We start from the raw sequence: 24636 nt of genomic DNA, 5'->3' as shown, positions 1-24636 counted from the left end.
CTCCTTTCTTAATATATTAATTATAATTTTTTAAAATTTTTCTACTGGTTCCACCAAGGTTTTCAGTATACATTTACAACTAATTCAAGTCCACATTCAAATAATACTACACCAATTCATGTACAGTACAAATACCTTATAATGCCAATATTATCCTAATTTCTTAATCTTTCTATTTTATCATTGCTGTCATTTATTTTATTTATGTATAAACATACATAAGCATATATGTATATATAATATATACATGAGAATATATATAAAAATAGAATGTATACATAGGAATATATGAATATATACATATATAATATATACATATACATATATATACATATATACAATAATACATATACAATAATATATACATATATACACATATAATACATACATATAATACATACATATATACAATAATATATACATATATACACAATACATATATACAATAATATATACATATATACACATATAATATATACATAAGAATATATATACAGACATAATACATGCATAAGAATATATGTATGCATAAGATACATATATACATGATACATAAGAATACAATTTCAAATTCATTGTTGTTATTTTGAATTTACTTAATACATCACTCAAGAATAAGGAAACTAAAAATTTTATTTAACCTTAGCGTCTTCATTTTCAATACTCTTCCAATCTTTATGGAGCTCCTATTTTGTTGTCAGTTTATTTTGTTCATTAGATTCCACAAATAAGTTTTGAAGCTTTGTCTTTTCTTTCTTTGTAAAGAACTTTTAACATTTAATGCAACAGATATTTATTAGCAACAAATTCCTTACATTTTTATTAGTCTGAGAAAGTCGTTACTACTCCTTCACCTTTGAAAGACAATTTAGCAGGATATAGAACTCTACATTGATGGGGATTTTTCACTGCACTTTTAACCTTTCACCTTGCTCCTCTTCTTGATCATATGGTTTTTCAGAAGTCAGATGTATTTCATATATTTTTAAGGTTTATTCCAAGAATGCAAGGGTAGATTAATATTAAAAATTCAATGAACACAGTTCACTTTATTAATAGATTAAAGGAGATACCTTATATGATCATCTCAACAAATACTGGACATGTTATATATAGATGTACCCCATTTTCCCCTCTACACCCTAACCCTCTGCCTCACATCAGGCCTTCACCACATTACTATCTGTGTCCATGGGCTATGCATACATGCACATATGTTCTTTTAGTTAATCTCTTCACAACCCCCCCCCCCCCATCCTCTCTGAAATCTGTCAGTCTGTTCCAAGCATTCATGTCTCTGGACCTATTTTGTTGTCAGTTTATTTTGTTCATTAGATTCTGCATATAAGTGATATCATGTGATATTTGTCTTTCTCTAACTGGCTTATTTCACTTATAATAATCTCCAGATCCACCTATGCTGCCACAAAGGCTAAAAGATCCTTCTTTTTACAGTCGCTTAATATTCCATTCTGTAAATGTACCACAGCTTTTAAAAAAAAAAAAAATGTTTTTACTTTTAATCCTCATCTGAAGATATGCTTTTTAAATTGAATTTTAGAGAGAGAGAAATAGAGAGCAAGAGAGAGGAAGAGAGAGAGAAACATTGATGTGAGAAAGAAACATTGATCCATTGCCTCTGTACACACTTAGACCAAGGAAGGAACCACAACCTACTTATGTGACCTGATGTGGAATCAAATCCATAACCTTTTGGTGTACATACAAGATGATGCTCCAACAAACACAGCCACCAGATCAGACCTGTAGTGACACTTTTTGTAGTGTAGCTACAAAACACTCTACTACTGATGGGAACTTGGGCTGTTTCCAGATCTTTGCTGCTGTAAATAACACTAGTACGAACAGAGGGGTGCATATATTCCTTCTGATTAGTGTTTTGGTTTTCTTAGGATATAGTCCCCAAAGTAGAATCACTGGGTCAAATGGCAATTTCATTTTTAATTTTTTGAGGAAACTCCATATTGTTTGCACATAACTGCATCAGTCTACATTCCCACCAGCAGTGTACCAGAGTTCCCTTTTCTCCACATCCTTGCCAAGATGTGTGGTTTGTTGATCTGTTGATGGCTGCCATTCTGGCAGGTGTGAGGTAATACCTCACTGTAGTTTTAATTTGCATCTATCTGATAATTAGTGACCTTGAGCATTTTGTTATATATCTATTGACCATCTGCATGTCCTCTTTTGAGTGGTGTCTATTCAAGTTCTTTGCCATTTTTTTAATTGGATTGTTTGCTTTCCTGGTGTTGAGTTGTACACATTCATTAAATATTTTAGAAATGAAGCCCATACCAGATGTATCAATGGCAAATATGTTCTCCCATGAAGTAGATTCCTTTTGTATTTTGGTGATGGTTTCTTTTGCTGTTCAAAAGCTTTGTAGTTTGCTGTAGTTCATTTGTTTATCTATTTCTTCAATAATTTTCAACAAGGAGATGTATGGGTGAAAATACTACTACTTGAGATTTCAGAGATCTCACTGTCTATGCTTTCTGCTAGCATTTTTATGGTTTAAGTCTTTACCCATTTTAAGTTTATTTTTGTGTATGGTGAAAGTTGGTGGTCTAGTTTCATTTTTTTGCATGTATCTTCCCAATTTTCCCAGCACCACTTATTGAAGAGACTGTCTTTACTCCATTGGATGATCTCACTTCCTTTGTCAAATATTAACTGACCATAATGGCGTGGGTCTATTTCTGGGGTCTTTTTTCTGCTCCATTGATCTATAAGTCTGTTGTTGTACTAATACCAGGCTCTTTTGATTACAATGGCTTTGTAGTACAGTTTGATGTTTGGTAATGAGATCCCTCACACTCTGTTCTTTTTTCTCAAGATGGCTGCAGCTATCTGGGGTCTTTTTTCGTTCCATATAAATTTTTGAAATGTTTGTTCTAGGTCTGTGAAATATGCTGTTGGTATTTTAATAGGAATTGCATTGAATTTATAAATTGCTTTGGGTAGTATGGAAATTTTAATGACATTAATTCTTCCACTTGTTTATATCTTCCTCTATTTCTTTTTTCATAGTTTTCCGAGTACAGGTCTTTTACATCCTTGGTTAAATTCATTCCTAGGTATCTTATTTTTTTAGTTGCAGTGGTAAATACTATTGTTTTTGTAGTTTCTCTCTCTGAAAGTTCATTGTTGGTATATAAGAATGTCATTTATTTCTGGATGTTGATTTTGTATCCAGCTACCTTGCCAAATTTGTTTATCAAATCTAGTAGAATTTTGATGGAATCTTTAGGGTTTTCTATGTACAATATCATGTCATTTCCAAATAATGACAGCTTTACTTCCTCTTTTCCAGGTTGGATACCTTTTGTTTTCTTCCTGTCTAATGGTTGTGGCAAGAACTTCCAGTACTGTGTTGAATAAGAGTAGTGAAAGTGGATATCCCTGTCCTGTTCCTGTTTTTAATGGAAATGGTTTTAGTTTTTGACCATTGAGTATGATGGTGGCTGTAGGTTTGTCATATATGGCTTTTATTATGTTGAGGTATGATTCCTCTATTCCCACTTTGCTGAGAGTTATCAGAAATGGGTGCTAGATTTTGTCAAATGCTTTTTCTGCATCTATTGATATGATCATATGATTTTTGTCCTTCATTTTGTTTATTTGATGTATCACATTTATTGATTTGGGGATGTTGTACCAGCCTTGCATCTCCGGAATAAATCCCACTTGGTCATGGTTTATGACCTTTTAAATCTATTGCTGGATCTCCTTTGCTAGTATTTTAGTGAGGATTTTAGCCTTTATGTTCACCAGGGATATTAATTTGTGTTTTTAATTAAATTTATTATTGTGTTATTTATTAAAAAGATTATACAGGTTTCAATTGTACATTTCTATGATACAGGATCTGTATTTTGAATTCTGTGCCCACCAACCAAAGTCAAATCATCATCCATCACCATATCTTTGACAACTTTTACCCTCTACTACTTTCTCAACTCTCATCCGTCTTGTAACCACCATAATCTTGACAGTGGCTATGGGTTTTTTTTGTTGTTGTTGTTTTTGTTTGTTCATTTGTTAGTTGCAGGTTTATATCCCACATATGAGTGATAAGATGGTTATAAACTTTTTCTGACTACTTATTTTGCTTAGCATGGTAGTCTTAAAGTACTTCCATGTTGTGACAAATGATGGTATTTCATCTTTCCTTATGGCTGAATAGTATTCAGTTGAATATATATATACCACAGTTTCTTTATCCAATCATCTATTGAAGGGCAATATGTTTTCTTCCTTCTCCCCTTGCCAGAGCCTGAAGGAATTTTTATCTGATATTTACTGTGGGAATCTGGTCCAGTTCCTGGAGGTAAATTGCACAATATTGTATCTCCACACATCACCATGCCTGCATCTCTGAAGAGTTTTTTTTCTGAAGAATTTTTGATTGACAGAGTTGTCTGCTTGAGCCTCCATTAATTCTTCTATTACATTTCAGATTTTTGTATTCTGTCATTGGTTTCCATGGTGGTATTTGCTCTATCTTCCAGTCTTAGGGACAGTTATTTGACCTGTTTGTTCACCTCCCTTTCTGATGCAAGAATAGTTATTGAATTTTTCATCTGTTCAACTTTTTAGTTGTTGTTAGCAAAGTTTTGTAAAAGTCCAATATTGAGTTTTGAAACTTCTTAAAGTCCTTTATCAAATTAGTGATTTGAAGAAATGCTCTTTCAGCTTATTACTTCCATTTTTATTTTCTGAACAGTGTCTTTCAAATAGTAGATGTTATTCATTTTAATGAAACACAATTTTTACAGTTTTATAATTTTAGATTTTGTCCTTAGGTTTATGACTCATTTTAAATTGTTTTTGTATATCTTATTAAGTATAAGTCAAATTCTACATAGTTATATATAGATGTTTAAGTGATCCATCACCATTCGTTGAAAATATTAAACTTTCTTTATTGTCTGGTCATAGCACTTTGTGAAAAATCAATTAGTCATATATACATAGGTTTATTTCTGGACTATGTGTCAAGTTCTATTAATCTATTTGTCTTTATATAAATACTTTACTTTCTCAACTATTTTAATTTTTTAATAGGCATTGAATACTGGTAGTTTGTTTTACTGCTTTGTCATTATTTTAAATGTTATTTTGGGTCTTCTAAGTATTTTAAATTTCCATGTAAACTTTAGAAAAAATGTATAAGTATAGAGATCATTTTGGTTGATTTTGAGGTCATCTACCTCAAAATTACTTTTATGTCATGGCAAAAATAAATGTCTTTGGTCTGAAGTAAAATCTCATTTCAAATTTTATTCTTATAGAGGTTAAGCTAGTTTTCCTTGTAAATACTTTTGGTATAAAATTCTAAGAATGGCCAGAGAAATTAAATTTAAATGTTTTCTTCATAGAATTTATCTATTAAAAATTGATAACAATGACAAACTGGGGGAAATGTAGAAACTGATTCTGAATTTTAAAATAGTTTGCGATAACATGTAAATATTAGACTTTTGTTTAAAGAGATAATTTCATCAGTATAATATTATCCATTTGCCTACTAGTTAACTATCATAAAAAATAAATGTTTAACAATTGTTTATTTTCTAACTAATCTTTCATGTACAATAAACCAAACCTTTGGCCACACTCAGCATGGATTTACTTTTTTTTTGGTGTTTAATATAAAATTTTTGTTGTCTCAGATGGATAGTTCCAAGGTTACATATGAGTTCAAACCTTAGTAGATTTGTTTCTTAACAGTATGCTTTAAGTAGAACAAGAAATAGTTATAGCTGCACAAGTAATATGGGGCGTAACATATCTAAGCAGCCTGCTGAAAGTTAACTGCATAATTAATACTATGTTGTCACTGGTAACAACAATATCTAGTGAGCATTTATCATATATATGAATACTGGAAATGATCATTTTAAATGATCCTTGAAATCTTGGAATAAAATTTACTTTGCAATATTTTATTATTTTTTTAAATAGAGTGTGATTATATTTTCTAAATGTTATTAAGAAATTTTACCTAAAAATTTATGAGGGCTATTATAGTTTTCCCTACATACCCTGCAGTTTTCTTTACTTATAATATGTTTGTCTCATTTTAGTATAACTGGCCTCCAAGAATGCTGACCTGTTAAAATGAATTGGAATATATTTCTTCTTTAATGATATACCAGAGTTTGAGTAAATATTTGCAATATATTTTCCTTAAATATTTGGTGGATTTATAAGTAAAGCCATCTGTACCTGCAGTTTTACTTGTTTTATAAATAAAGCCATCTTTACCTACAGTTTGTAAATAAAAATTCCATATTTTTAATAGATATAAGTCTATACACTTAATCTATTTCTTCTTTTGGCACCATTGTATTTTCTGTCTTTCAAGGAATTTTTCTTTCTTTTTTTTTTTTTTGAAGGAATTTTTCTTTTTATTTATACTTTTAAATTAATTGTCATAAAGTCCTTCATATTATTCTCTTGTTATCCTTTTAAACATATTTAAGACATGTAGAATATGTAATGATGTTAACTTTCTCCTAAATATAGAAATATATATCATATCCCTTTTCTGTGAATAAGTTTGGATAGACATTATGACAAATAACCAGGTTTTGATTGCATTGAATTCATTATTGATATTTTTGCTTTCTATTTTTTCCTGCTCTCATATTTACTCATTTCTCACACTAGGTTTAGTTTGTTCTTTCTTTTTTGGTTCAGTGGAGGTTGGGTCATTAACTTAAGCCATTTTTTCTTTTCTAACATAAAAATACAGTGCTATTTTACTGTAAATGCCTTTTTAGCAGCATCCCACAAATTCTAACATGTTTTTAGTTTAATTCAGATACAAAATCTTTAATTTTCTGTTTGATATCTTTATTATCCTTTGAGAAATTTTTTTACATTTATCTTCATTGTTGAAAATATTACAGAAGTCCCTTTTTTACCCCCATCGATCTCCTCCACCCAGAATCCATCCCACGTCCAGGCTTTCCCCACACCAATGTCTATCCATGGGTTATGCCTACAAACATAAATTATTTGATTAATCTCTCCCTACCCCCTCTCCCTTCCCCACCTGCCCTCTGAGATCCCTCAGTCTGTTCTATGCTTCTATATTTCTGGATCCATTTTGTTGATCAGTTTATTTTGTTTATTTTATACCACATATAAGTGAGATCATGTGGTGCTTGTCTTTCTCTAACTGGTTTATTTCAGTTATCATAATACTTTCTAGTTCCCTCCATGCTGTCCTAAAGGATAAAAGATCCATTTTTTACAGCTGCATAGTATTCCATACTGTGAATGTCCCACAGATTTTATATCCACTCATCTACTGTTGAGCACTTGGGTTGTTTCCAGATCTTAGCTGTCGTAAATTGCTCTGTGATGAACATAGGGGTGCATACGTTCTTTCTGATTGGTGTTTCAGGATTCTTACTATATATTCCTATAAGTAAGATCAGGGTCAAAAAGCAGTTCCATTTTTAATTTTTGGAGGAACCTCTATACTGTTTTCCATAATGGCTCCACCAGTCTGCATTCCCACCAGCAGTGTACTAGGGTGCCCTTTTCTTCACTCTCACTAGCACCTGTAGTCCTTATTAAAATACCAACAGTATATTTCACAGATCTAGACCAAACACTTCAAAATTGTATATGGAAAAAAAAAACAAAAAACACCCCAAATAGCCAAGGCAATCTTGAGAAAGAAGAATAAAGTTGGAGAGATCACAGTGCCAGATATCAAGTTATACTACAAAGCCACTGTAATCAAAACAGCCTGGTACTTGCACAAGAACAGACATATAGATCAGTGGAAGAGAACAGAGAACCCAGAAACTGACCCATGACATTATGGTCAATTAATATTTGACAAAGGAGGCAAGAACATACAATGGAGTAAAGACAGTCTCTTCAATAAATGGTGTTGCAAAAATTGGACATATGAAACTAAACCACCAACCTACACCATATACAAAAGTAAATTCAAAATGGATAAAAGACTTAAATGTAAGACATGAAACCATAAAAATCCTTTAGGAAATCATAGGCAGAAAAATCTCAGACATCTCTTGGAGTAATATGTTTGCTGATACATCTCCTAGGGCAAGAGAAACTATGGAGAAAATCAAAAAATGGGACTGCATCAAAATAAAAAGTTTCTGCACAGCAAAAGAAACCATCAACAAAATGAAAAGGGAGCCCACTGTATGGGAGAACATATTTGCCAGTAAGACATCTGATAAAGGGTTAATATTTAAAATATATAAGGAACTCATACAACTTAACAAAAGGAAAACAAACAAATTAAAAAATGGGCAAAGGTCTTAAATTGGCATTTCTCCAAAGAGGACATACAGATGGCTAAGAGACATATGAAAAAATGCTCAACATTGCTAATCATCAAAGAGATGCAAATTAAAACCGCAATGAGGTATGACTTCACACCTGTCAGAATGGCAACTGTCCTTTGAGATTTTAGAAGACTGTTATTTAGTTTACAAATATTGGGAAATTTTACAAGTATTTTCCTTTAGTTGATTTTTAATTTGATTCCATAATGGTTGGAAAGTATTTTTTGAAAGATTTGAATCTTTTAAACTTATTGAGAGTGTTTCATGAGCCATAGTGTGATGTATCTTAGTAAATATTTCTGTGCACTTAAAGAGAAAGTTTATCTTGCTATTTGGGACATAATATTCTATAAATGATCAATTAGGGCAAGTTATTTAATACTGGTGATCAAGTTGTCTATATCCTTGCTGATCTTCTATGTACTTGTTTTATCAGTTATGGAGAAAGAGAAATTGATATATCTGATTATATTTGTGATTTTCTTTGTTCCGTGTCCTCTAAAGTCTTTATATTAAGTAGATAAATATTTGGAAATGGTTTATCTTCTTGTTGAGTTGACTTTTTTATCTTAATTAGATGACTTTTTGTCTGCAGTAATATTATTTTCTATGAACTTTATTTTGTCCAATTTTAAGATAGATATTTCTGCCTTCATTGCAATAGTGTTAACATGATATATGTATTTCTATCTTTTAACTTAATTTTGTTTATATTTGAAGTGCATTTCTTGTAGGCAGCATTCATTTATCCTTAAAATTTTAATCTCACTTTTAATCCTGAGAATCTTTGTATTTTAATTCAGGTACTTAAACCATTTACACTTAATGTAAATATTATCATTGGTATTAAATCTAACATTTTGCTAGTTGTATTCCATTTTTTCTTTCTGCTTTTGTATTTAGTACTTTTTATACTTTTATATGCCCTCTAGAATTATTTTTTATCACTCGTTATTCTGTCACTTCAGTGTTCTAATGATTGCCTTAATGTTAATAGTATACACCTTATATTCATCACAATTTACTTTGAAGTCATACTATACTACTTCATGTATATTATAACAACTTATTATAACAACCTAACAAAAGTGAATTTCCACTTCTTCCTTCCCAGATTTTTGTCTATTTTAATTCTACGTATAATAAACCCAAAGGCAATTTCTTATTTTGCCTTAAACAGTCAGTTATCTTTTTAAAAATATGAATAATAAAAACACCTTATATGTTTAACCATGTTATAATTTCTAATGTTCTGTTTTACTTTGGGTAGATCATATTTGTCTCTAGTATCATTTCCTCATGCCTGAAGGACTTTCTTAACCTTCCTTTTAGCTCTGTTGGTGATCGATTACTTCCCATCTTTTATCGCATCTTCATTTTCAAAAGGTATTTTCACTGTATCAAAAATTGTAGGTCAGTGACTGTGTGTGGGGCCGAGTGGGTGCTTGAAGTGTTGGGGTGGGCACTTATGGGGTTTATGGTTGCATGACCACTGTGCTGTGCACCTGGAACTAATACAAAATGATGTTGAATGTAAACTGCAATTGAAAAAGTGAAAAAATTGGGGAAGAAGAAAATATTCTAGGCTAATATTTTTTTTCTTTCAGTATGTAAAAGATTTTGCTGCACCTTCTTTCAGCATGCAGTTTTTGATTAACAATCTACTGTCATCTCATCTTTGTTTCTCTGTATATAGCAGGTGTTTTTCCTACAACTGCTTTTAAGATATTCTCTTTCTTGCTGGTTATTGGCAATATCATTATTCTGTGTCTTGGCACAGTTTTATTTATGTTTCTTGTGCTTGGGTTCTTTGAGCATCTTAGATTTGTGGGTTTATATTTTTTGACAAATTTGGAAAATGTTCAGCCATTATATTTTCAAGGTTTTTTTCTGCCATCATTTTTTTTTTCTCCATCAAATTACAAATATTTTGGGTCAGTTGAAATTGTTCCAGAATAGAATGTTCCAGAGTCCATTTTTTCAGGCTTTATTTTCTGTTTCATTTAGAATAGTATCTTTTACCTTGCTTTGAATTTCACTTATATTTTCTTCCATAATGCCTAATTTGTTACTAATAAATGTGTATTTTCAGTCTCACACATTGTATTTTTCATCACCACAATTATAATTTGGTATTTTACACACACACACACACACACACACACACACACACACATTTTTTCCTATGTCTCTGCTTAACATGTTAAATGTTTCTTCTATTTTCTCAAACATATGGGACACAGTTATAATAATTGTTTTTGTACATTTGTTTGTTATTTTTATTATTTGTGTTTTTTCTTTATCAGTTTAAATTGATAGGAATTTTCCCTTATTGTGAATTGTATTTTCTTTGAAGGCCTAAATTTTTTTCATTGATTGTCAGATATTGCAAATTTTACCTTGTTGTGTGCTGCATATGTATACACACTTTGAATAATTATAATGGCAGTTGTTATTAAAATACATTTTATTTTTAAAATGTAATATAACCTACACATATTGTGTATATGTTTTTGGGAGACCTATATATATGTATGCTTCAGCCTTTTTGTAAGACCTTGTGAAATAATATGAAAAGAGTTTTATTCTTTCAGATTTTGCTTTTAAACATTGCTGGGAAGAATCAAATTTGCATTTATTCTTGGGTTAATTTTCTCCTTAACTGGTAAAAAACCCTTCTTCGCACTTTACCTGATGTTCCCTGAAATATGAGGATATCCAATATTGCTATTGGGAACAGGCAGTATTTTAAGACCTGTGTATGTTTTGATTTGAGAGAAAGAGAGAGAGAAACATCAATGTGAGAGAGAAACACCAATTGTCTGTATCCCCAAGACACCCTGACCAGGGATGAACTAGCAACCTAGGTATGTGCCCTGAGCAGGAATCGAACCCTCAACTATGAACTTTTTGGTGTACAGGACGACGTTCCAACCAACTGAGCTACCTGGCCGGGACTCAAGTGGTTCTTGCCTTGGGCTTGGGTAGTTTTCTCACACACATGCACTGGTCAGTATTCAACAGAATACTTAACAAGGAATCTACAGATCTTTAGATTAATCTCTCTTCACATGTCTCTCCTTTTATTACTCTGTTCTGGGAACTCTAACCACTTTGGTTTACACAGACTCCCAGCTCCTTACCCATATCTCAGAGAGACTGTAAGTATTTGTTTTTGATCTCTCTGTTTAGTGCACAAGAAACTTTCTCCAGACAGTAGTTCAGAGCTTACATGGTGTTATTATGTTTGGTTTTGTAGTACTTATAGGTAGAATCATTACCCTGCAACTTCATCTTGGGAAGAAGCAAAAGTCTTATACATTTGAATAAATTACCTAGTGTTTTCTTAAGAAAATTAATAACTATAATAATAATAATTGGTACCTAAAATTAGGAGCATGGGAACTTGGAATATTCCAAATGAAGATGGTAAAGCACTGAGATAAATAAATATATAGATTATTGAGGCAAAATTGATTAAAACTTAAAAGAATATATGCACCCTTTTGTTCATTGCAGCTTTATTTACAATAGTGAATAATTGTAAGTGGTTTAAGTGACCATAGGTAGGTAAGTGAATAAAAAAGCTGTGGTACATTTGCACAATGGAATATTACTCAGCCATAAAAAAAGAAGGAAATCTTATCTTTTGTGACAGCAATGGATGGACCTGGAGAGTATTATACTAAGTGAAGTCAGTCAGTCAGAGAAAGACAAATACCATATAATTCCACTGATATGTGGAATCTAATAAGCTAAATAAACAAAATAGAAACAGACTCATGGATACAGAAAACAGATTGACAACTGTCTGAGAGGAGGGTGGTTGTGGGGCTGGGGGAAAAGGTGAAAGGATTAAGCCAAAAAATCCTCATAGACACAGGCATCAACATGATGATTAAAAGAGGGAAAGTGGGGTGTGGAGTAGTAGAAGGTAAAAGAGGATAAATAATAATGAAAAGAGACTTGACTTATAGTGAACACACAATGCAATATTCAGATGTATTATATAATTGTACACTTGAAACTTATATAATTTTATTAACCAATGTCACTCCAATAATTTCAATTATTTAAGAAACTAATTTTAAAATTTCCAAAATTTTCCAACATTTCACTGATATGAAAAATCTCACTGAAATTAACAATATCTTGTTTGTAATGCACTAAATATTATCAAAAGTTAAAAGGAGGAGAGAGATTTTCAAAGATAGATGTTACTTATCACAATGTTGATTACCTGACTATATGGGTTGTAGAATGGCCTTAGTCAATATTGTCAAATAGTTATTGCTGGGAAAGTATTATAGACAATTTGTTCACCATTTTTTTATTAGGTGATGTTTAGATCATTTGTTCTGCATTCTGAAAATAATTCTATTATACAGCAGGATTCTATGTAATGATAGGCAGTCAAGAGTCAATCATGTAAAATTATGTGCAAAAGATACTAAAATTATTGATCTTTTCTGGGGCACCCGTTGCTATTCACATAAATCTTCTTGAATAGAGAGCGAATTTGGGCTCCTTTTAACCAGAAATGATATTACAATCTTCTCTTATTGAGACACAAAGATAATATGGAAGAATTGTCTTTTGTATAATTATTTTTTGGTCAAACTAAATTAAAAATTTATCCCAACAAATTTGACATTTAATACTGCTGTGAAGAAATAATGTAAAATGCCACCAGGTTTTAAAACATCAGGGTATCTTCCAGTGCAACAATTAACTGGTAATATATGCCATATGCCACTGCTGCCAGGAGGATTTTCAATCCCTTAAACATTAATGTAACATTTCTGCTTCTGTCACAATAAGGCAGCCATCTGTGTTGAACCTGCTGGGAAAGTGTGAATATGTTTACAGAGGAGAAGAGAAAAAGAAAGAAAATAGACAGGAAATTCAGGTTTATAGAGATGGCATCTAAAGTCAAATCTTTATTTTATTTATTTATTATTGAATTTATTGGGGTGACATTGGTTAATAAAATTATATAAGTTTCAGGTGTACAATTCTATAGTACATCACCTGTATGTTGGTCCATTTAACATATGATTTCACTTATATGTGGAATCTAATGAACAAAATAAACTAACAAAATAGAAATAGACTCATAGGTACAGAGAATACATTGACAGCTGTCAGAATGGGGGTGAGTTGATGAAAAAGGTGAAGGGACTAAGCAAAATAAAAAAAAGACCCTTATAGATAAAGGCAACAATATGGTGATTATCAGAGGGAAAGGGAGTGAGGGGAGTAGAAAAGGATAAAGGGGCATAAATGGTGAAGGAAGGAGACTTGACTTGTGATGAACACATAATAAAGTCAAAATCTTTTAAAAACATGATTTAAGAAGTTTAATGGCAACTGCTCAATTACAACAGCTGCTTTTTAATATTTACATAAAACTAAAGATGTCTTCTTCATTCATCTACTTCTAAAGAATAAAAAGAACATGATTTAGTCTGGAAATATTTGTAAATATTTTATAAAACAAAGTATGGAACACTTAATTACCACTGATTTGAACATATTCTGAAGGAGGTATTGTGGGTTCTTCAAAAGCAAGTAAAATTCAATGCAATTTAAGCCCATTTTAGATACTGAAACTGGACACTATGGGACCGGGCTGCCTGTAACTACCTCAGCCAATTAAGCAGAGACAAAGTGTAATTATATATGAGCATTTATTCCAATAGTGCAGGAAACATGGGAGAGCAGGAAAATTTGTCAGCATAAAATCTGCTCTAACCACCCCCCATAAGTCAGTTCCTTATATTGGACAAAGATTACATGGGGAAGTGGGCAATAGGAATAAGAGTGGGTAAAATAGTTTACATTTTGCAGGAAATGTAGGCTGGGGGATTGCAAAAGTGTAGGGTGCCTCTAGAACCCCTTTGTTTCTGGAACAGGATGTTAATATTTCCATGATGATAGGCAGTAAAGGAGAATGGATCACATTCCAAATGTTCCCAGGTGTACAACTCCTAATCAGATTAGAAAGTACTTATTCTAATTCAAACAGAACAATAACAGTTAACTGAACATGATTAATACTTCTTATAACTATACATAACAATCATGGTCAACAGAGCATGATAAACATCTTTGCCCTCAGCAAGACTTCTTAGAAGAGTCAATCATCCAAATTACAGAAAGAAGTGGTAACAAATGCTTAACAGTGTTTTCTAAGCAAAAATGGTTACATGAGCCCTAGGATGCTTAAATGGTCCTTTTTGGACTGTTAGTGACTTGTGTCCACTATACAGGTGGGACAAAAGTAGGCTTACAGTTGTTGGTATGGAAAATAATGCAATAATTAATAAATAATAATACAAGAGTAAACTCTTGTATTTGCATACTCAAAACTGTAAACCTACCTTTGCCTCATCTTTTTTTTTTTTTAATATATCTTTATGGATTTCAGAGAGAGGAAAGGAGGAGAGAGAGAGACAGAAACATCAATGATGAGAGAGTCATTGATAGGCTGCCTCCTGCATGCCCCCGACTGGGGATTGAGCCGAAACCCAGGCTTGTGCCCTGACCTGGAATCGAACCCCTTTCGCCTGGATCCTAGGTGAACGCTCTACTGCTGAACCACTCCCGGCCAGGTGCCCCATCTTATATAATTCATTATGAAGCTACTCCTTATATTTCATCTGAATTTATTTTACTTTAATGACATTCAGTATGCTATATGGAAAGAAATATGGTACAAAGTAACAGGACCTAAGTTCTACGCTTCAGATTCTCTACCCTATGAAAGTATAAAATAATTTAATTACCTTGAGTTTGTTTCTGCATTACTGTTTTGTTTTGTTGTTGTTATTCTAAAATTTTTAATAGAATTAAGCCAGAGTCTGTTTGAAAAACAGAGTATGAGCAGCCTCAGCTTCTTATTAAGGCAGGATGTTGTTTGTTTGTTTGTTTGTTTTTCAACTTATCTTTATTGTTGAAAGTATTACAGATGTCCCATTTTTTCCTCCATTGAACCCCTCCTACCCACTCTCAACCCATACCAGGCCTTCAATACACAATTGCCTGAGTCCGTGAGTTATGCATATATGCATATAAATTCTTTTGTTAATCTCTTCCTGCCCACCCCTTTCCTCTGAGATTCCAGTCTGTTGTGTGCCTCCGTGTCTCTGGATTGATTTTGTTCTTCATTTTATTATGTTCATTAGATTTCACACATAAGTGAGATCATGTAATACTTGTCTTTCTCTGAATGGTTTGTTTCACTTAGCATAATGCTCTCCAGGTTCATCCATGATGTCTCAAAAGATAAGAGATACTTCTTTCCTATAGCTGGATAATATTCCTTACTATATATGTACCCCAGTGTTTTTATCCACTCATCTACTGATGGGCACTTGGGCTGTTTCCAGATCTTAGCTATTAAACAGTGCTACTAGGAATATAGGGGTACATATAATTTTTTCTAATTGGCATTTCGGGGTTCTATTCCTAGAAGTGGGGACACTGGGTCAAATGGCAGTTCCATTTTCAATTTTTTGAGGAAACTCCATACTGTTTTCCAAAGTGGCTGTATCAGTCTGCATTGCCACCAGCGGTGTACTAGGTTTTCTTTTTCTCCACATCCTTGCCAGCACTTGTTTGTTGATTTGTTGATGGTAGCCACTCTGACAGGCCTGAGGTGATACCTCATTGTGGTTTTAATTTGCATCTCACTGATGGTTACTGACTTTACCCCCCCCCCTTTTTTTTTTATCTGTCCCTTGGCCATTTGTATGCCTATTATGGAGAAGTTTCTATTTTGGTCTTTGTTCATTTTTTAATTGGATTGTTTGTCTTCCTTTTGTTAAATTATATGGGTCCTTCATATATGTTGGATGTTAACACCTAATCAGAAGTATCATTAGCAAATATGTCCTCCCATACAGTGGGATCCCTTTTCATTTTGTTGATGGTTTACTTTCCTGTGCAGCTTATTTGTTGATGTAGTCCCATTTGTTTATTTGTCCTTTTGTTTCCCTTGCCTTAGCAGATGTATCATCAAAATATTGGTGCAATAGATGTCTGAGGTTTTGCTGCCTATGGTATCTCCTAGGATTTTTAGAGTTTCCCAACTTATATTTAAGTCTTTTATTCATTTTGAGTTTATTATTGTGTACGGTGTAAGTTGGTGGTCTAGTTTCATTTTTTTGCATGTATTTGTCCAATTTCCCAAACACCATTTATTGAAGAGATTGTCTTTACAATATTGTATGCTGTTGCTTCCTATGTCAAACATTAACTGAGTTTAAAGGTTTGGGTCAATTTCTTGGTTCTCTGTTCTGTTCCACTGATCTATTTCCCTGTTCTTGTGCCAGCATCAGGCTTTTTTTTTTTTTTTTTTTTAATTACAGTGGCTTTGTAGTATAATATCATATCCAGTATTGCGATCCCTCCAACTCTGTTCTTTCACAAGAATGCTGTGACTATTTGGGCTCTTTTTTTTGTTCCGTATAAATTTTTGGAATATCTGTTCTATATCTGTCATTGGCATTTTAATGAGGATTGCATTGAATCTATACATTGCTTTGGGTGGTATGGAAATCTTAATGATGTTAATTCTTCTAGCCCATGAACACAATATATTCTTTCATCTACCTGTATCTTACTATATTTCTCTTTTCAGTTACCTATTCTTTTGTGAGTAGAGATCTTTTACTTCCTTGGTTAAGTTTATTCCAAGGTATCTTTTTGTTGTTGTAGCAATGGTAATAAGGTTTGTTTTTTTGTTTATTTTTTTGTCTTTTATCTTCTCTTTCTAAGAGTTTATTATTGGTGTAATATGCCATCAATTTCTGGATGTTAATATTGATTTCTGCTACTTCACCAAATTCATTTATTAAATCTAGTCATTTTTTGGTGGGGTCTTTAGTGTTTTCTATGTACAATATTATGTCATCTGCAAATGACAGTTTCACATCCACCTTTCCAATTTGGATGCCTTTTATGTTTTCTTCTTTTCTGATCACTGTGGCAGACTTTCAGTACTATTTTGAATATGAGTACTGAAAACAGACATCCTTTGTTCCTGTTCTTAAGGGAAATGATTTGTTTTTGCCCATTGAGTATGATGTTGGCTGTAAGTTTGTCATATATTGCCTTTGTTATTTTGAGGTATGATTCATCTATTCCCTTGTGGCTGACAGTTTTTGTCAAAATGGGTGTTAGATTTTGTCAAATTCTTTTTTTGCATCTATCTATATGATCATGTGATTTTTATCTTCTGTTTATTTATGTGGTGTATCACATTTATTGATTTGAAAATATTGTACCAGCCTTACATCCCTGGGATAAATTCCAATGGCAATGGTGGATAATCATTTTAATATATTGCTGGATCCAATTTTCTAATATTTTGTGGAGGATTTTGGCATCTTTGTTCATCAGGGATATTGGCCTGTAATTTTCTTTACTTGTAGTCTCTTTATCTGGTTTTGGAATTAGGATAATGCTTGCCTCATAAAAAGAGCTTGGAAGTCCTTCCTTCCTCTTGAATTTTTGGAATAGTTTGAGGGTGATAAGTGTTAGTTCTTCTCTGAATGTTTGGTAAAACTCCTCTGCGAAGGCGTCTCGTGCAAAACATTTGTTGTTTTTTATTACTGTTTCAATTTCATTAGTTGTTATTGGTCTATTCAGATTTTCTGATTTTCCTAATTCAGTTTTAGAAGATTGTATGTTTCTAGGAATTTGTCCTTTTCACCCATGTTGTCCAGTTTATTGGCATATAATTGTTTGTCATATTTTCTTACAATCAGTATTTCTGTGGTGTCAGTTGTTACTTCACCTCTTTCATTTCTAATTTTATTTTTTTGGTCCTCTCTCTTTCTTTCTTGATGAGTCTTGCTAGCTTTTTATCAACCTTGTTTATATTTTCAAAGAACCAGCTCTTCGTTTCATTGATCTTTTGTATTTGTTTGTTTGTTTGTTTGTTGCTGTTTTTTTAGACTCTATGCCATTTATTTCTCCTCTGATCTTTATTATTTCTTTCCTTCTACTTATTCTGCTCTTTTATTATTGTTTTCTTTCTAATTATTTTAGATATAAGGATAGATAATTTGTTAGAGATTTTTCTTGTTTCTTGAGAAAAGTTCTTTGACAGTTGTTCTTTGATCTTCCCTCTCAGGACTGTTTTTGCTGTGTCACAAAGAATTTGGGTTGTTTTGTGTTCATTTTCATTTATTTCCATGACATTTTAAATTTCTTCTTTGATTCCATTTGTAACCTACTCCTTGTTTAATGACATGTTATTTACCTATGTATGTTTGAATGTTTTCGAGTATTTTTTATTGTAGTTTATTTCTAGTTTCATGCCATTGTGATCTGAGAAGATGCTTGATATGTTTTCAATTGTCTTTAACTTGTAGATACATAGTCTGTGTTGTAACATGTGATTGATCTTTGAGAATGTCCCACATGCAATTGAGAAGTATGTATATTCTGCAGCTTTGGGATGAAATGTTCTGTAAGTGTAAATTAAATCCATCTGATTGAGTATGTCATTTGGATCGCTGTTTCCTTGTGTTTGTTTTGGGGTTTTTTGGTCTGTAAGATCTATCCAGTAAAATCAGTGGGGTGTTGAAGTCCTCTATTTAAATATACTCCTGATGATCTCTCCCTTAACATACTCCAAGAGTTTATATATATTTAGGTGCTCTTATATTGGTGCATTTATGTTTGCCAGGGTTATATTGTCTTGTTGGATAGATCCCATTAGTTTTATGTTTTTGACATTCTTTGTCTCTTGTTATGGCCTTAGCTTTGAATTTTATTTTGTCAGATATAAGTATGTCTGACAGTTTTGTTTTAATTTCCATTTGCTGGAATTTTTTTTCCAACCTTTCACTTTCATTCTGTGTGAGTCTTGTTCTGATGTGGGTGTCTTGTAGACAGCATATATAAGGGTCATATTTTCTCTTCCATTTATTTACCCTATGTATTTTTATTGGAGCATTTAATCTATTTATATTTACTGTTATTATTGATAGGTGCTTATTTATTGCAATTTTTATAATTTATGCCAATGTTTCTATATATATATATTTCTTGTTATCACAGCAGTCCTTTTAACATTTATTGTAATGCTGGTTTGTTGGTAATAAACTTCTTTTGGCTTTTTTGTCTGGAAAGCTCTTTATTTCACTCTATTTAGAATGAGAGCCTTGCTAGATAGAGGAATCTTGGTTTTAGATCCTTGTTTTTCATTACCTTGAATACTTCATTCCATTCCTTTCTGGCCTGTTTAGTTTCTGTTGAGAAATCAGCTAACAGCCTTATGGGAGCTCATTTTTAAGTAACAAATTGCTTTTCTTTTGCTGCCTTTAAAATTCTCTTTAATTTTTGGCATTTTAATTCTGATGTGTCTGGTCATGGGCCTCTTTGGGTTCTTCTTGCTTGAGACACCCTTTGCTTCCTGAACTTATGTGACTTTTTTCCTCACCAGGTTAGGGAAGTTTTCTGCCATTATTTCTTTAAGATGTTTTGTATCCCTTGCTCACTTTATTCTCCTTCTGGCACTCCGATGATGTTGATATTATTACATTTTATGGTGCACCAAAACTCCCTTAAAATGTTCTCCTGCTCTTTAATTGTTTTTTCTTTTTGGTTTTCTGATTGAGTGATTTTTTTCTACCCTCTTTTCTAATTTTCTGATTTGATCCTTGGCTTCCTCTAATCTGCTGCTTATTCTTTCCAATGTTTTCTTTATTTATACTCTGTCATTCTTCATTTCTGATTGGTTGTTTTTCATACTTTCTATATCTTTTAATTTTTGTTGGGCATCCTTGCCATCACTACTCTGAACTTTATATCTTATAAATTGCTTTTCTCTATTTCATTAACTGTTCTTCTGGATAATTCTCTTGTTCTTTCATTTGGTGCTTTTTTTTTTTTTTTTGTCTCCCCGTTTTGGCTGCCAGTTTGTGTTTGTTTTTATGTATTAGATTGATCTGCTATGACTCCACGTCTTAGTAGAATGTCCTTATATAGTAGGTGACCTGTGGGACCCAGTGGCTCAGTCTCCTCAATCACCATTCTTGGATGCTCTAATAATGTGGGCCTTGCAGTTGTAATGGAGTATTGATTACTATTGTCTTATTCATGCTTGGGCTCCACCTTCAAGCTTGCTGGTAGTGAGTCTCAACCCCTAACACAGCAAGCATGCTTTTGTGCAGGTGTTTATCACCCAAAGTGTAATTCACCTCAGCAGGGTGGATATACTGATTCTGAAGCTTTTTGGATCCTGCTCTGTTCTTGTCTGATACTGGCCAATGGATTCATTGATTTGGGGACTCTTCAGAGGGTCTCTGCTGCAGGCCAATGTCAGACGCTGTTTGGGACTGGCCCTGAGTATACTCTTTAGAGCTATCAGCAATTCACAGCTTGTTCTTCTGTCTGCTGAGCCTTGGTGCATTTGGATAGGATCAAGATGCATAGCAAGGTCTCCTTTTCTTAGCCCTTGGTCCTGTAGCAAATCAGTCAAAGCTTCAAATCACCCAGAGACCCACCTCTGCCTATAGGTTGATTGTTAATCTCATTCACTTAATGAGCCTCAAGCAGTAGACCACAGGAGGGCATAAACTCCACAAGGTGTGGTAAAAGTTCTCCCAATGGGTGGGGCAATTGTTTCCTCCCAAGCTAAAGCTGCCTGTATCATAAAGTTCTGCCTGATAAAATGGTATCTGCAGTATGGGGAAATGACTCAGCACAGGGATCCAGGCTCTGTTCTCTCATCTCTCTCCCCAGAGCCACCAAACCTGCATTCTCCTCACACAGCTCTAGTCTACTCTACTCTCTCTCTGCCAGATCCAAGGCGTATGGATGCATATGAAATTTTATGTGTTTGCCTTTTAAAAGGGTACGTGCATTTCTAGATATCTCTCCCTGGTGGACAGAAACCCCTCTGCTTTTCACAGCTAGATGTTATCTGGACACTTTTCTCAGTTCTTGTGCTCTGGTCTTGGCAGCCCGGTTTGGGGTTTAGACCCCAGAATTCTCAAGGGGAACCCTCTCATATGAGATATCCCTCTCCAACTTCAGCTGCTTTCTGTGGTAAACCATCTAGCCCACTTGAGTATCCATACTTCCTAAAAATCTCAATGTGACCTCCTTGGTGATAAGGCTTCTCTCCAGCTAGTCTTTGATTCGTTATTAAGGATATTTTTTCTATGTTTTAGTTGTTATTCTTGTATGATTCTGGGTGAATGTCAATGTAGCTTCCACTTAATCCACCACCATCTTGTAATTCTGTTTCTGCATTTCAAATAGAAGGCAATAGAGCAAATTGTTGGTTCACATTCTTTCTTTCACAATCTTAGTCAACATTAATACTCAGGTTTTGGCTAATGAATTCTTGCAATGTTCATAAATCATATATATATCCTTTTTGGACTGCACCATATGCTTTTATAGCCCATAGAGTTAGAAATCTAAGTATTTCCCTAAACCAGAGGTGGGGAACATCTGGCTTGCAGGCCAAATATGGCCCACAAAATTATTTGGTCTGACCATGTGAAGGCAACCATAGGCGAGACTTAAAATTCAATAAATCTAGGAGTTTTTCCTCATAGCTAATTTTCAAGTTGATAATTTTGTATAGCCAATGAATGATGTTATAAATATCCAAAGAGCCCTTGGCAGAAAAAATGTTCCCCATCCCTGCCCTAGACAAACCCATGGTGAAAATTTGGGATAAAGGAACAAGGCAAGTAACCATAGTGCTAAGAACTTTTTCGGTTAAAAGGTGTTGATCTGGTTCTGGTTTATCTGTTCAAGCACTGGCAAAGTCCACGGATATTTTACCTTAAGAAAGCTTGATCCAGGTTGTCAAAAAATATGTGAATATATCTTTCCATCTTAAGGTTACTCTGTCTTTTGTGTTAGCTTTACTCTCAGGCTGACTCTTTCTACAAAATGACAACATGGCTCCCAGCAGCTCCAGACTTATATTGTACTAACTTAGGAGATGCAGTGGAAAGAAAACTTTGTTTCCATTAATTAAAGCTGACATTAGATAATTAGTCATGATGAATTTAACTTGAATCATGTGCATATCCCTGGTTCAATTATTATGCCAAAATGAAATAATATGGATATTGGCTGAGCCTGGTTTACGTGTAACACTTGGATCTACAGAAGTAAAATTATACCCACAAAACCACAAGAATGAGATTAATGATAATAGTTAAAACTACATTGGCATTACCCATGTGCTAAACATTGTTTTATGATCTTTACAAATATTAACTAATTTAATCATTATAGCAACCCTATGGCGAATGGAAAACTATTAATATTCTTATTTTATGGGGGAAAGAAGTTGATACAGAGAGAGATTAATAACTCGTCTACATGTTCATAGATGTGAAATGGTAAGGCAAAGATTTTAACCCAGGTAACCCTGAAACAGTTAAAACTTAACCCATACACTATATGGAAAATATAGATTAATGGCTATGGCAAAACTAGCTTGTTGTTACTAAAAGAAGCGTCAATGCAAGGTGGATGAGAATAAATTTTATCTACATTATTAAATATTTTGTTACTCTGTTAACTTCTGTAACTATTCTTTAAATAGAGTAGAAAAGAGCATTACAATTAATGAGTCATGGGCAAAGATCAAGCAGAATTTTTTAGGCTGCCAAGAAATGTCTTGGTTCACAGAAGATTCCTGTCTCTACTTTTCACATTTGTACTTTTTATGCAGATAGTTTCCCAAAGTTAATATTTTTACCATTCAAACTTAAAAAAGTTTTATTTTATGTAACTTAATATACAACATTTACACCTCATTCATACACTCAGTTTCGATCTAGAAGAATTCTTCCTCTCTCCTTCACTGTAAAGAATGGTGGGTAAATACCACAAAGTTTTTGTTATAACCCAGTAATCTCCCAGGATTCAATGTTCATTTGAGTCTATTTCTTAAGTTATTAATTAAAATCTCTTGTTTTTCACAGGTGTATATGTTTATCTCAAGAATCCTTTCCACGTTGAGGAATGGGGTGATGAAAATTCAGTTGGAAAATAATCCATTCAAACAGTTTTCCCCAAATTATCAATCAAAGACAAGAAATACAGTAACTGTAGATTTATTTTAGAAGACAAAGATTGAAAGAGAATGCTAACATGGCTTCATGAATACTTCCTGCACCCAGCACACACATAGAAACCCATTAACTCTATTTATTTTGTCTGTTTGTTTATTTATTTTTACATTTATATCAAGTGTATAGAACTTCTTTTTCATCCCCTTAGAGGAAAATATTTTTGTCATTCAGACATGCTTTTGGCATTTTAAAGTTTCCAGATCAAAACAGCTGGCAAACAGAAAGCAAGAGTGGAGTAGTCCCAGAATTTCCATTTTGGGTAGAATTTGATATATTTAGAATCTGGAAAATTGCAGCTGCTTAACAGTACCATTATTTCCCACTGAAAAGTTAAAAAAAAAAAATCAGTTTGTACTGGAGAGGAAAACTAGCCTCAGATTAATCAGTAAAGTTGTAATAACTCTAATTTCAAGGTTTATATTCTTTTATTTTTTTATTATTTTTTTAATTTTTTAAATATATCTTTATTGATTTCAGAGAGAGGAAAGGAGAGGGAGAGAGAGATAGAAGCATCAATGATGAGAGAGTCATTGATCGAGCCCGCAACCTGGGCAGGTGCCCTGACCGGGAATCGAACCCCGATCGCCTGGATCCCAGGTCGACTCTCAACAGCTGAGCTACGCCCGGCCGGGCAATATATTCTTTTAATTTTTAATTTTTGTTGGTATACAATATTATATTGCTTATATTTGTTTCAGGTGTACAATATAATGATTCAACATTTTTACACTTTACAATGTGATCATGCCACTAATTCTAGAAATCACTTTTCATCCTGCAAACTTATCACAATATTATTGATTATATTCTTCTTTATCTTTTTCACCCATCCTCCCACTCCCTCCATACTAATAACCATCTTTTTGGTCTCTGTGTCTATGAGCTTGTTGTTGTTTTGTTTTGTTTATGTTTTATACTTTATTTATTTTTTTGCTTAGCATATTAAAAAATTTTTTGTTTTGTTACATGATATAGTCAATGTGAATTACAGATCACAGGACAATAGAGCCCTATTATTGTAACACATGCAGTTGGAGTTTGCTGTGCCAGCATAATAAGACATGTATGCTTTTCTGTATTGGCCTAAATTGAAAATACATCACTTTTACTCACAGCACATTTGCTGGAAGTTGCCATGTTGTCCACTGGGG

This window comes from Miniopterus schreibersii (assembly GCF_964146895.1).
Source record: "Miniopterus schreibersii genome assembly, chromosome: X".
NCBI lineage: Eukaryota > Metazoa > Chordata > Mammalia > Chiroptera > Miniopteridae > Miniopterus > Miniopterus schreibersii.
The sequence above is the reverse complement of the archived record's forward strand: the minus strand, read 5'-3'. Positions refer to the sequence as shown.